Source organism: Carcharodon carcharias, chromosome 1 (assembly GCF_017639515.1).
Source record: "Carcharodon carcharias isolate sCarCar2 chromosome 1, sCarCar2.pri, whole genome shotgun sequence".
Classification (NCBI taxonomy): domain Eukaryota; kingdom Metazoa; phylum Chordata; class Chondrichthyes; order Lamniformes; family Lamnidae; genus Carcharodon; species Carcharodon carcharias.
Genome location: NC_054467.1, coordinates 5,856,339 through 5,871,885, shown reverse-complemented (window position 1 = coordinate 5,871,885; position 15,547 = coordinate 5,856,339). Strand labels below are relative to the sequence as shown.

General features: G+C 65.2%; 1 protein-coding gene across 2 annotated transcripts in view; it reads right to left on the bottom strand.

Moving 5' to 3' along the window:
• Positions 1-15,547, bottom strand: part of arhgef38 (Rho guanine nucleotide exchange factor (GEF) 38) — a 110,434-nt gene that overhangs the window by 35,378 nt on the left and 59,509 nt on the right. The window lies entirely within an intron of this gene.

Below are 15,547 nucleotides of genomic sequence, written 5' to 3'. Positions count from 1 at the left end.
CGCTCCCAACCCCACCACCCCCGTCACTCCCACTCCCACACACCCTCCCACCACCCCCTTCACTCCCACCACCCTCTTTACTCCCAGTCCCACCCCCCCACCACCCCCTTCACTCCCAGTCCCACCCCCCCACCACCCCCTTCGCTCCCAACACCACCACCCCCTTCGCTCCCAACCCCACCACCCCCGTCACTCCCACTCCCACACACCCTCCCACCACCCCCTTCACTCCCACCACCCTCTTTACTCCCACTCCCACACACCCTCCCACCACCCCCTTCACTCCCACTCCCACCACCCTCTTTACTCCCACCCCCACCACCCTCTTTACTCCCACCCCCACCACCCCCTTCACTCCCACTCCCACACACCCTCCCACCACCCCCTTCACTCCCACTCCCACACACCCTCCCACCACCCCCTTCACTCCCACTCCCACACACCCTCCCACCACCCCCTTCACTCCCACCACCCTCTTTACTCCCACTCCCACACACACCCCACCAGCCCCTTCACTCCCACTCCCACACACCCTCCCACCACCCCCTTCACTCCCACCACCCCCTTCACTCCCAGTCCCACCCCCCCACCACCCCCTTCACTCCCACTCCCACACACCCTCCCACCACCCCCCTTCACTCCCAACCCCACCACCCTCTTCACTCCCACTCCCACACACCCTCCCACCACCCTCTTCACTCCCACTCCCACACACCCTCCCACCACCCCCTTCACTCCCAGTCCCACACACCCTCCCACCACCCCCTTCACTCCCAGTCCCACCCCCCCACCACCCCCTTCACTCCCACCACCCCCTTCACTCCCAGTCCCACCCCCCCACCACCCCCTTCACTCCCACACACCCTCCCACCACCCCCTTCACTCCCACCACCCTCTTTACTCCCACTCCCATGACCCTCTTTACTCCCACCCCCACCACCCTCTTTACTCCCACCCCCACCACCCCCTTCACTCCCACTCCCACACACCCTCCCACCACCCCCTTCACTCCCACCACCCTCTTTACTCCCACTCCCACACACCCTCCCACCACCCCCTTCACTCCCACCACCCCCTTCACTCCCACTCCCACACACCCTCCCACCACCCCCTTCACTCCCACCACCCTCTTCACTCCCAGTCCCACCCCCCCACCACCCCCTTCACTCCCACTCCCACACACCCTCCCACCACCCTCTTCACTCCCACCACCCCCTTCACTCCCACTCCCACACACACCCCACCACCCCCTTCACTCCCACCACCCCCTTCACTCCCACTCCCACACAAACCCCACCACCCCCTTCACTCCCACCACCCTCTTTACTCCCACTCCCACACACCCTCTTTACTCCCACTCCCACACACCCTCTTTACTCCCACACACCCTCCCACCACCCTCTTTACTCCCACTCCCATGACCCTCTTTACTCCCACTCCCATGACCCTCTTTACTCCCACCCCCACCACCCTCTTTACTCCCACCCCCACCACCCCCTTCACTCCCACTCCCACACACCCTCCCACCACCCCCCTTCACTCCCACCACCCTCTTTACTCCCACCCCCACCACCCTCTTCACTCCCACCCCCACCACCCCCTTCACTCCCACTCCCACACACACCCCACCAGCCCCTTCACTCCCACTCCCACACACCCTCCCACCACCCCCTTCACTCCACTACCCTCTTTACTCCCACTCCCATACACCCTCCCACCACCCCCTTCACTCCCAGTCCCACCCCCCCACCACCCCCTTCACTCCCACTCCCACACACACCCCACCAGCCCCTTCACTCCCACTCCCACCACCCTCCCACCACCCCCTTCACTCCCACTCCCACACACCCTCCCACCACCCCCTTCACTCCCACTCCCACACACCCTCCCACCACCCCCTTCACTCCCACTCCCACACACCCTCCCACCACCCCCTTCACTCCCACCACCCTCTTTACTCCCACTCCCACACACACCCCACCAGCCCCTTCACTCCCAGTCCCACCCCCCCACCACCCCCTTCACTCCCACTCCCACACACCCTCCCACCACCCCCTTCACTCCCACCACCCCCTTCACTCCCAGTCCCACCCCCCCACCACCCCCTTCACTCCCACTCCCACACACCCTCCCACCACCCCCTTCACTCCCACCACCCCCTTCACTCCCGCCACCCCCCTTCGCTCCCAACCCCACCACCCTCTTCACTCCCACTCCCACACACCCTCCCACCACCCCCTTCACTCCCACTCCCACACACCCTCCCACCACCCCCTTCACTCCCAGTCCCACCCCCCCACCACCCCCTTCACTCCCACTCCCACACACCCTCCCACCACCCTCTTCACTCCCAGCACCCCCTTCACTCCCACTCCCACACACACCCCACCACCCCCTTCACTCCCACCACCCCCTTCACTCCCACTCCCACACACACCCCACCACCCCCTTCACTCCCACCACCCTCTTTACTCCTACTCCCACACACCCTCTTTACTCCCACTCCCACACACCCTCCCACCACCCCCTTCACTCCCACCACCCTCTTTACTCCCACTCCCATGACCCTCTTTACTCCCACCCCCACCACCCTCTTTACTCCCACCCCCACCACCCCCTTCACTCCCACTCCCACACACCCTCCCACCACCCCCTTCACTCCCACCACCCTCTTTACTCCCACTCCCACACACCCTCCCACCACCCCCTTCACTCCCACTACCCTCTTTACTCCCACTCCCACACACCCTCCCACCACCCCCTTCACTCCCAGTCCCACCCCCCACCACCCCCTTCACTCCCACTCCCACACACCCTCCCACCACCCCCTTCACTCCCACTCCCACACACCCTCCCACCACCCCCTTCACTCCCACTCCCACACACCCTCCCACCACCCCCTTCACTCCCACCACCCCCTTCACTCCCAGTCCCACCCCCCCACCACCCCCTTCACTCCCACTCCCACACACCCTCCCACCACCCCCTTCACTCCCACCACCCCCTTCACTCCCGCCACCCCCTTCGCTCCCAACCCCACCACCCTCTTTACTCCCACTCCCACACACCCTCCCACCACCCCCTTCACTCCCACCACCCTCTTTACTCCCACTCCCACACACCCTCCCACCACCCCCTTCACTCCCACCACCTCCTTCACTCCCAGTCCCACCCCCCCACCACCCCCTTCACTCCCACTCGCACACACCCTCCCACCACCCCCTTCACTCCCACCACCCCCTTCACTCCCGCCACCCCCTTCGCTCCCAACCCCACCACCCTCTTTACTCCCACTCCCACACACCCTCCCACCACCCCCTTCACTCCCACCACCCTCTTTACTCCCACTCCCACACACCCTCCCACCACCCCCTTCACTCCCACCACCTCCTTCACTCCCAGTCCCACCCCCCCACCACCCCCTTCACTCCCACTCCCACACACCCTCCCACCAGCCCCTTCACTCCCAGTCCCACCCCCCCACCACCCCCTTCACTCCCACTCCCACACACCCTCCCACCACCCTCTTCACTCCCACCACCCCCTTCACTCCCACTCCCACACACACCCCACCACCCCCTTCACTCCCACCACCCCCTTCACTCCCACTCCCACACACACCCCACCACCCCCTTCACTCCCACCACCCTCTTTACTCCCACTCCCACACACACCCCACCAGCCCCTTCACTCCCACCACCCTCTTTACTCCCACTCCCACACACCCTCCCACCACCCCCTTCACTCCCACCACCCTCTTTACTCCCACTCCCATGACCCTCTTTACTCCCACCCCCACCACCCTCTTTACTCCCACCCCCACCACCCCCTTCACTCCCACTCCCACACACCCTCCCACCACCCCCTTCACTCCCACCACCCTCTTTACTCCCACTCCCACACACCCTCCCACCACCCCCTTCACTCCCACTACCCTCTTTACTCCCACTCCCACACACCCTCCCACCACCCCCTTCACTCCCAGTCCCACCCACCCACCACCCCCTTCACTCCCACTCCCACACACCCTCCCACCACCCCCTTCACTCCCAGTCCCACCCCCCCACCACCCCCTTCACTCCCACTCCCACACACCCTCCCACCACCCCCTTCACTCCCACCACCCCCTTCACTCCCGCCACCCCCTTCGCTCCCAACCCCACCACCCTCTTCACTCCCACTCCACACACCCTCCCACCACCCCCTTCACTCCCAGTCCCACACACCCTCCCACCACCCCCTTCACTCCCAGTCCCACCCCCCCACCACCCCCTTCACTCCCACTCCCACACACCCTCCCACCACCCCCTTCACTCCCACCAGCCCCTTCACTCCCACTCCCACACACACCCCACCACCCCCTTCACTCCCACACACCCTCTTTACTCCCACTCCCACACACCCTCCCACCACCCCCTTCACTCCCACCACCCTCTTTACTCCCACTCCCATGACCCTCTTTACTCCCACCCCCACCACCCTCTTTACTCCCACCCCCACCACCCCCTTCACTCCCACTCCCACACACCCTCCCACCACCCCCTTCACTCCCACCACCCTCTTTACTCCCACTCCCACACACCCTCCCACCACCCCCTTCACTCCCAGTCCCACCCCCCCACCACCCCCTTCACTCCCACTCCCACACACCCTCCCACCACCCCCTTCACTCCCACCACCCTCTTCACTCCCACTCCCAAACACCCTCCCACCACCCCCTTCACTCCCACTCCCAAACACCCTCCCACCACCCCCTTCACTCCCACTCCCACACACCCTCCCACCACCCCCTTCACTCCCACTCCCACACACCCTCCCACCACCCCCTTCACTCCCACCACCCTCTTTACTCCCACTCCCACACACCCTCCCACCACCCCCTTCACTCCCACCACCCCCTTCACTCCCAGTCCCACCCCCCCACCACCCCCTTCACTCCCACTCCCACACACCCTCCCACCACCCCCTTCACTCCCACCACCCCCTTCACTCCCGCCACCCCCTTCGCTCCCAACCCCACCACCCTCTTCACTCCCACTCCCACACACCCTCCCACCACCCCCTTCACTCCCAGTCCCACACACCCTCCCACCACCCCCTTCACTCCCACCACCCTCTTTACTCCCACTCCCACACACACCCCACCAGCCCCTTCACTCCCAGTCCCACCCCCCCACCAGCCCCTTCACTCCCACCACCCCCTTCACTCCCACTCCCACACACACCCCACCACCCCCTTCACTCCCACCACCCTCTTTACTCCCACTCCCACACACCCTCTTTACTCCCACTCCCACACACCCTCCCACCACCCCCTTCACTCCCACCACCCTCTTTACTCCCACTCCCATGACCCTCTTTACTCCCACCCCCACCACCCTCTTTACTCCCACTCCCACACACCCTCCCACCACCCCCTTCACTCCCACTACCCTCTTTACTCCCACTCCCACACACCCCCTTCACTCCCAGTCCCACCCCCCCACCACCCCCTTCACTCCCACTCCCACACACCCTCCCACCACCCCCTTCACTCCCACTACCCTCTTTACTCCCACTCCCACACACCCTCCCACCACCCCCTTCACTCCCACTCCCACACACCCTCCCACCACCCCCTTCACTCCCACTACCCTCTTTACTCCCACTCCCACACACCCTCCCACCACCCCCTTCACTCCCAGTCCCACCCCCCCACCACCCCCTTCACTCCCACTCCCACACACCCTCCCACCAGCCCCTTCACTCCCAACCCCACCGCCCTCTTCACTCCCACTCCCACACACCCTCCCACCACCCCCTTCACTCCCACCCCCACCACCCCCTTCACTCCCACTCCCACACACCCTCCCACCACCCTCTTTACTCCCACTCCCACCACCCTCTTTACTCCCACTCCCACACACCCTCCCACCACCCCCTTCACTCCCAACCCCACCCCCCCCACCACCCCCTTCTCTCCCAACCCCACCACCCCCTTCACTCCCACCACCCTCTTTACTCCCACTCCCACACACACCCCACCAGCCCCTTCACTCCCACTCCCACACACCCTCCCACCACCCCCTTCACTCCCACCACCCTCTTTACTCCCACTCCCACCACCCTCTTTACTCCCACTCCCACACACACCCCACCAGCCCCTTCACTCCCACTCCCACACACCCTCCCACCACCCCCTTCACTCCCACCACCCTCTTTACTCCCACTCCCACCACCCTCTTTACTCCCACTCCCACACACCCTCCCACCACCCCCTTCACTCCCACCACCCTCTTTACTCCCACTCCCACCACCCTCTTTACTCCCACCCCCACACACACCCCACCAGCCCCTTCACTCCCACTCCCACCACCCTCCCACCACCCCCTTCACTCCCACCACCCTCTTTACTCCCACTCCCACCACCCCCTTCACTCCCAATCCTACCACCCTCTTCACTCCCAATCCTACCACCCTCTTCACTCCCACTCCCACCACCCTCTTCACTCCCACTCCCACACACCCTCTTTACTCCCACTCCCACACACCCTCCCACCACCCCCTTCACTCCCAACCCCACCACCCTCTTCACTCCCACTCCCACACACCCTCCCACCACCCCCTTCACTCCCACCACCCTCTTTACTCCCACTCCGACACACCCTCCCACCACCCCCTTCACTCCCACCACCTCCTTCACTCCCAGTCCCACCCCCCCACCACCCCCTTCACTCCCACTCCCACACACCCTCTTCACTCCCACACCCACCACCCCCTTCACTCCCACTCCCACACACCCTCCCACCACCCCCTTCACTCCCAGTCCCACCCCCCCACCACCCCCTTCACTCTCAACCCCACCACCCTCTTCACTCCCACTCCCACACACCTTCCCACCACCCTCTTCACTCCCACCACCCTCTTTACTCCCACTCCCACACACTCTCCCACCACCTCCTTCACTCCCAACCCCACCACCCTCTTCACTCCCACTCCCACACACCCTCCCACCACCCTCTTCACTCCCACCACCCCCTTCACTCCCACTCCCACACACACCCTACCACCCCCTTCACTCCCACCACCCCCTTCACTCCCACTCCCACACACACCCCACCACCCCCTTCACTCCCACCACCCTCTTTACTCCCACTCCCACACACCCTCTTTACTCCCACTCCCACACACCCTCCCACCACCCCCTTCACTCCCACCACCCTCTTTACTCCCACTCCCATGACCCTCTTTACTCCCACCCCCACCACCCTCTTTACTCCCACCCCCACCACCCCCTTCACTCCCACTCCCACACACCCTCCCACCACCCCCTTCACTCCCACCACCCTCTTTACTCCCACCCCCACCACCCCCTTCACTCCCACTCCTACCACCCTCTTCACTCCCACCCCCACCACCCCCTTCACTCCCACTCCTACACACACCCCACCAGCCCCTTCACTCCCACTCCCACACACCCTCCCACCACCCCCTTCACTCCCACTACCCTCTTTACTCCCACTCCCACACACCCTCCCACCACCCCCTTCACTCCCAGTCCCACCCCCCCACCACCCCCTTCACTCCCACTCCCACACACCCTCCCACCACCCCCTTCACTCCCACTACCCTCTTTACTCCCACTCCCACACACCCTCCCACCACCCCCTTCACTCCCACTCCCACACACCCTCCCACCACCCCCTTCACTCCCACTCCCACACACCCTCCCACCACCCCCTTCACTCCCACTCCCACACACCCTCCCACCACCCCCTTCACTCCCACCACCCTCTTTACTCCCACTCCCACACACCCTCCCACCACCCCCTTCACTCCCACCACCCCCTTCACTCCCAGTCCCACCCCCCCACCACCCCCTTCACTCCCACTCCCACACACCCTCCCACCACCCCCTTCACTCCCACCACCCCCTTCACTCCCGCCACCCCCTTCGCTCCCAACTCCACCACCCCCTTCACTCCCAGTCCCACACACCCTCCCACCACCCCCTTCACTCCCAGTCCCACCCCCCCACCACCCCCTTCGCTCCCACTCCCACACACCCTCCCACCACCCTCTTCACTCCCACCACCCCCTTCACTCCCACTCCCACACACACCCCACCACCCCCTTCACTCCCACCACCCCCTTCACTCCCACTCCCACACACACCCCACCACCCCCTTCACTCCCACCACCCTCTTTACTCCCACTCCCACACACCCTCTTTACTCCCACTCCCACACACCCTCCCACCACCCCCTTCACTCCCACCACCCTCTTTACTCCCACTCCCATGACCCTCTTTACTCCCACCCCCACCACCCTCTTTACTCCCACCCCCACCACCCCCTTCACTCCCACTCCCACACACCCTCCCACCACCCCCTTCACTCCCACCACCCTCTTCACTCCCACTCCCACACCCTCCCACCACCCCCTTCACTCCCACTACCCTCTTTACTCCCACTCCCACACACCCTCCCACCACCCCCTTCACTCCCAGTCCCACCCCCCCACCACCCCCTTCACTCCCACTCCCACACACCCTCCCACCACCCCCTTCACTCCCACTACCCTCTTTACTCCCGCCACCCCCTTCGCTCCCAACCCCACCACCCTCTTGACTCCCACTCCCACACACCCTCCCACCACCCCCTTCACTCCCAGTCCCACCACCCCACCACCCACTTCACTCTCAACCCCACCACCCTCTTCACTCCCACTCCCACACACCCTCCCACCACCCCCTTCACTCCCACTCCCACACACCCTCCCACCACCCCCTTCACTCCCACTCCCACACACCCTCCCACCACCCCCTTCACTCCCACCACCCTCTTTACTCCCACTCCCACACACACCCCACCAGCCCCTTCACTCCCACTCCCACACACCCTCCCACCACCCCCTTCACTCCCACCACCCCCTTCACTCCCAGTCCCACCCCCCCACCACCCCCTTCGCTCCCAACCCCACCACCCCCTTCGCTCCCAACCCCACCACCCCCGTCACTCCCACTCCCACACACCCTCCCACCACCCCCTTCACTCCCACCACCCTCTTTACTCCCAGTCCCACCCCCCCACCACCCCCTTCACTCCCAGTCCCCACCCCCCCACCACCCCCTTCGCTCCCAACCCCACCACCCCCTTCGCTCCCAACCCCACCACCCCCGTCACTTCCCACTCCCACACACCCTCCCACCACCCCCTTCACTCCCACCACCCTCTTTACTCCCACTCCCACACACCCTCCCACCACCCCCTTCACTCCCACTCCCACACACCCTCTTTACTCCCACTCCCACCACCCTCTTTACTCCCACTCCCACACACCCTCCCACCACCCCCTTCACTCCCACTCCCACCACCCTCTTTACTCCCACTCCCACCGCCCTCTTTACTCCCACCCCCACCACCCTCTTTACTCCCACCCCCACCACCCCCTTCACTCCCACTCCCACACACCCTCCCACCACCCCCTTCACTCCCACTCCCACACACCCTCCCACCACCCCCTTCACTCCCACCACCCTCTTTACTCCCACTCCCACACACCCTCCCACCACCCCCTTCACTCCCACCACCCCCTTCACTCCCAGTCCCACCCCCCCACCACCCCCTTCACTCCCACTCCCACACACCCTCCCACCACCCCCTTCACTCCCAACCCCACCACCCTCTTCACTCCCACTCCCACACACCCTCCCACCACCCCCTTCACTCCCAGTCCCACACACCCTCCCACCACCCCCTTCACTCCCAGTCCCACCCCCCACCACCCCCTTCACTCCCACCACCCCCTTCACTCCCAGTCCCACCCCCCCACCACCCCCTTCACTCCCACACACCCTCCCACCACCCCCTTCACTCCCACCACCCTCTTTACTCCCACTCCCATGACCCTCTTTACTCCCACCCCCACCACCCTCTTTACTCCCACCCCCACCACCCCCTTCACTCCCACCACCCCCTTCACTCCCAGTCCCACCCCCCCACCACCCCCTTCACTCCCACTCCCACACACCCTCCCACCACCCTCTTCACTCCCACCACCCCCTTCACTCCCACTCCCACACACACCCCACCACCCCCTTCACTCCCACCAGCCCCTTCACTCCCACTCCCACACACACCCCACCACCCCCTTCACTCCCACTCCCACACACCCTCCCACCACCCTCTTCACTCCCACCACCCTCTTCACTGCCACCACCCCCTTCACTCCCACCACCCCCTTCACTCCCACTCCCACACACACCCCACCACCCCCTTCACTCCCACCACCCCCTTCACTCCCACTCCCACACACACCCCACCACCCCCTTCACTCCCACCACCCTCTTTACTCCCACTCCCACACACCCTCTTTACTCCCACTCCCACACACCCTCCCACCACCCCCTTCACTCCCACCACCCTCTTTACTCCCACTCCCATGACCCTCTTTACTCCCACCCCCACCACCCTCTTTACTCCCACCCCCACCACCCCCTTCACTCCCACTCCCACACACCCTCCCACCACCCCCTTCACTCCCACCACCCTCTTTACTCCCACCCCCACCACCCCCTTCACTCCCACTCCTACCACCCTCTTCACTCCCACCCCCACCACCCCCTTCACTCCCACTCCCACACACACCCCACCAGCCCCTTCACTCCCACCACCCCCTTCACTCCCAGTCCCACCCCCCCACCACCCCCTTCGCTCCCAACCCCACCACCCCCTTCGCTCCCAACCCCACCACCCCCGTCACTCCACTCCCACACACCCTCCCACCACCCCCTTCACTCCCACCACCCTCTTTACTCCCAGTCCCACCCCCCCACCACCCCCTTCACTCCCAGTCCCACCCCCCCACCACCCCCTTCGCTCCCAACCCCACCACCCCCTTCGCTCCCAACCCCACCACCCCCCGTCACTCCCACTCCCACACACCCTCCCACCACCCCCTTCACTCCCACCACCCTCTTTACTCCCAGTCCCACCCCCCACCACCCCCTTCACTCCCAGTCCCACCCCCCCACCACCCCCTTCGCTCCCAACCCCACCACCCCCTTCGCTCCCAACCCCACCACTCCCGTCACTCCCACTCCCACACACCCTCCCACCACCCCCTTCACTCCCACCACCCTCTTTACTCCCACTCCCACACACCCTCCCACCACCCCCTTCACTCCCACTCCCACCACCCTCTTTACTCCCACTCCCACCACCCTCTTTACTCCCACTCCCACACACCCTCCCACCACCCCCTTCACTCCCACTCCCACCACCCTCTTTACTCCCACCCCCACCACCCTCTTTACTCCCACCCCCACCACCCCCTTCACTCCCACTCCCACACACCCTCCCACCACCCCCTTCACTCCCACTCCCACACACCCTCCCACCACCCCCTTCACTCCCACTCCCACACACCCTCCCACCACCCCCTTCACTCCCACCACCCTCTTTACTCCACTCCCACACACACCCCACCAGCCCCTTCACTCCCACTCCCACACACCCTCCCACCACCCCCTTCACTCCCACCACCCCCTTCACTCCCAGTCCCACCCCCCCACCACCCCCTTCACTCCCACTCCCACACACCCTCCCACCACCCCCTTCACTCCCAACCCCACCACCCTCTTCACTCCCACTCCCACACACCCTCCCACCACCCCCTTCACTCCCAGTCCCACACACCCTCCCACCACCCCCTTCACTCCCAGTCCCACCCCCCCACCACCCCCTTCACTCCCACCACCCCCTTCACTCCCAGTCCCACCCCCCCACCACCCCCTTCACTCCCACACACCCTCCCACCACCCCCTTCACTCCCACCACCCTCTTTACTCCCACTCCCATGACCCTCTTTACTCCCACCCCCACCACCCTCTTTACTCCCACCCCCACCACCCCCTTCACTCCCACTCCCACACACCCTCCCACCACCCCCTTCACTCCCACCACCCTCTTCACTCCCAGTCCCACCCCCCCACCACCCCCTTCACTCCCACTCCCACACACCCTCCCACCACCCTCTTCACTCCCACCACCCCCTTCACTCCCACTCCCACACACACCCCACCACCCCCTTCACTCCCACCACCCCCTTCACTCCCACTCCCACACACACCCCACCACCCCCTTCACTCCCACCACCCTCTTTACTCCCACTCCCACACACCCTCTTTACTCCCACACACCCTCCCACCACCCTCTTTACTCCCACTCCCATGACCCTCTTTACTCCCACTCCCATGACCCTCTTTACTCCCACCCCCACCACCCTCTTTACTCCCACCCCCACCACCCCCTTCACTCCCACTCCCACACACCCTCCCACCACCCCCTTCACTCCCACCACCCTCTTTACTCCCACCCCCACCACCCCCTTCACTCCCACTCCTACCACCCTCTTCACTCCCACCCCCACCACCCCCTTCACTCCCACTCCCACACACACCCCACCAGCCCCTTCACTCCCACTCCCACACACCCTCCCACCACCCCCTTCACTCCCACTACCCTCTTTACTCCCACTCCCATACACCCTCCCACCACCCCCTTCACTCCCAGTCCCACCCCCCCACCACCCCCTTCACTCCCACTCCCACACACACCCCACCAGCCCCTTCACTCCCACTCCCACCACCCTCCCACCACCCCCTTCACTCCCACTCCACACACCCTCCCACCACCCCCCTTCACTCCCACTCCCACACACCCTCCCACCACCCCCTTCACTCCCACTCCCACACACCCTCCCACCACCCCCTTCACTCCCACCACCCTCTTTACTCCCACTCCCACACACACCCCACCAGCCCCTTCACTCCCAGTCCCACCCCCCCACCACCCCCTTCACTCCCACTCCCACACACCCTCCCACCACCCCCTTCACTCCCACCACCCCCTTCACTCCCAGTCCCACCCCCCCACCACCCCCTTCACTCCCACTCCCACACACCCTCCCACCACCCCCTTCACTCCCACCACCCCCTTCACTCCCGCCACCCCCCTTCGCTCCCAACCCCACCACCCTCTTCACTCCCACTCCCACACACCCTCCCACCACCCCCTTCACTCCCAGTCCCACACACCCTCCCACCACCCCCCTTCACTCCCAGTCCCACCCCCCCACCACCCCCTTCACTCCCACTCCCACACACCCTCCCACCACCCTCTTCACTCCCACCACCCCCTTCACTCCCACTCCCACACACACCCCACCACCCCCTTCACTCCCACCACCCCCTTCACTCCCACTCCCACACACACCCCACCACCCCCTTCACTCCCACCACCCTCTTTACTCCCACTCCCACACACCCTCTTTACTCCCACTCCCACACACCCTCCCACCACCCCCTTCACTCCCACCACCCTCTTTACTCCCACTCCCATGACCCTCTTTACTCCCACCCCCACCACCCTCTTTACTCCCAACCCGCACCACCCCCTTCACTCCCACTCCCACACACCCTCCCACCACCCCCTTCACTCCCACCACCCTCTTTACTCCCACTCCCACACACCCTCCCACCACCCCCTTCACTCCCACTACCCTCTTTACTCCCACTCCCACACACCCTCCCACCACCCCCTTCACTCCCAGTCCCACCCCCCAACCACCCCCTTCACTCCCACTCCCACACACCCTCCCACCACCCCCTTCACTCCCACTACCCTCTTTACTCCCACTCCCAAACACCCTCCCACCACCCCCTTCACTCCCACTCCCACACACCCTCCCACCACCCCCTTCACTCCCACTCCCACACACCCTCCCACCACCCCCTTCACTCCCACTCCCACACACCCTCCCACCACCCCCTTCACTCCCACCACCCTCTTTACTCCCACTCCCACACACCCTCCCACCACCCCCTTCACTCCCACCACCCTCTTTACTCCCACTCCCACACACCCTCCCACCACCCCCTTCACTCCCACCACCCCCTTCACTCCCAGTCCCACCCCCCCACCACCCCCTTCACTCCCACTCCCACACACCCTCCCACCACCCCCTTCACTCCCACCACCCCCTTCACTCCCAGTCCCACCCCCCCACCACCCCCTTCACTCCCACTCCCACACACCCTCCCACCACCCCCTTCACTCCCACCACCCCCTTCACTCCCGCCACCCCCCTTCGCTCCCAACCCCACCACCCTCTTCACTCCCACTCCCACACACCCTCCCACCACCCCCTTCACTCCCAGTCCCACACACCCTCCCACCACCCCCTTCACTCCCACCACCCTCTTTACTCCCACTCCCACACACACCCCACCAGCCCCTTCACTCCCAGTCCCACCCCCCCACCACCCCCTTCACTCCCACTCCCACACACCCTCCCACCACCCTCTTCACTCCCACCACCCCCTTCACTCCCACTCCCACACACACCCCACCACCCCCTTCACTCCCACCACCCCCTTGACTCCCACTCCCACACACACCCCACCACCCCCTTCACTCCCACCACCCTCTTTACTCCCACTCCCACACACCCTCTTTACTCCCACTCCCACACACCCTCCCACCACCCCCTTCACTCCCACTACCCTCTTTACTCCCACTCCCACACACCCTCCCACCACCCCCTTCACTCCCAGTCCCACCCCCCCACCACCCCCTTCACTCCCACTCCCACACACCCTCCCACCACCCCCTTCACTCCCACCACCCTCTTTACTCCCACTCCCACACACCCTTCCACCACCCCCTTCACTCCCACTCCCACACACCCTCCCACCACCCCCTTCACTCCCACTACCCTCTTTACTCCCACTCCCACACACCCTCCCACCACCCCCTTCACTCCCAGTCCCACCCCCCCACCACCCCCTTCACTCCCACTCCCACACACCCTCCCACCAGCCCCTTCACTCCCAACCCCACCGCCCTCTTCACTCCCACTCCCACACACCCTCCCACCACCCCCTTCACTCCCACCCCCACCACCCCCTTCACTCCCACTCCCACACACCCTCCCACCACCCTCTTTACTCCCACTCCCACCACCCTCTTTACTCCCACTCCCACACACCCTCCCACCACCCCCTTCACTCCCAACCCCACCCCCCCCACCACCCCCTTCTCTCCCAACCCCACCACCCCCTTCACTCCCACCACCCTCTTTACTCCCACTCCCACACACACCCCACCAGCCCCTTCACTCCCACTCCCACACACACCCCACCACCCCCTTCAGTCCCACTCCCACACACCCTCCCACCACCCCCTTCACTCCCACCACCCTCTTTACTCCCACTCCCACCACCCTCTTTACTCCCACTCCCACACACACCCCACCAGCCCCTTCACTCCCACTCCCACACACCCTCCCACCACCCCCTTCACTCCCACCACCCTCTTTACTCCCACTCCCACCACCCTCTTTACTCCCACTCCCACACACCCTCCCACCACCCCCTTCACTCCCACCACCCTCTTTACTCCCACTCCCACCACCCTCTTTACTCCCACCCCCACACACACCCCACCAGCCCCTTCACTCCCACTCCCACCACCCTCCCACCACCCCCTTCACTCCCACCACCCTC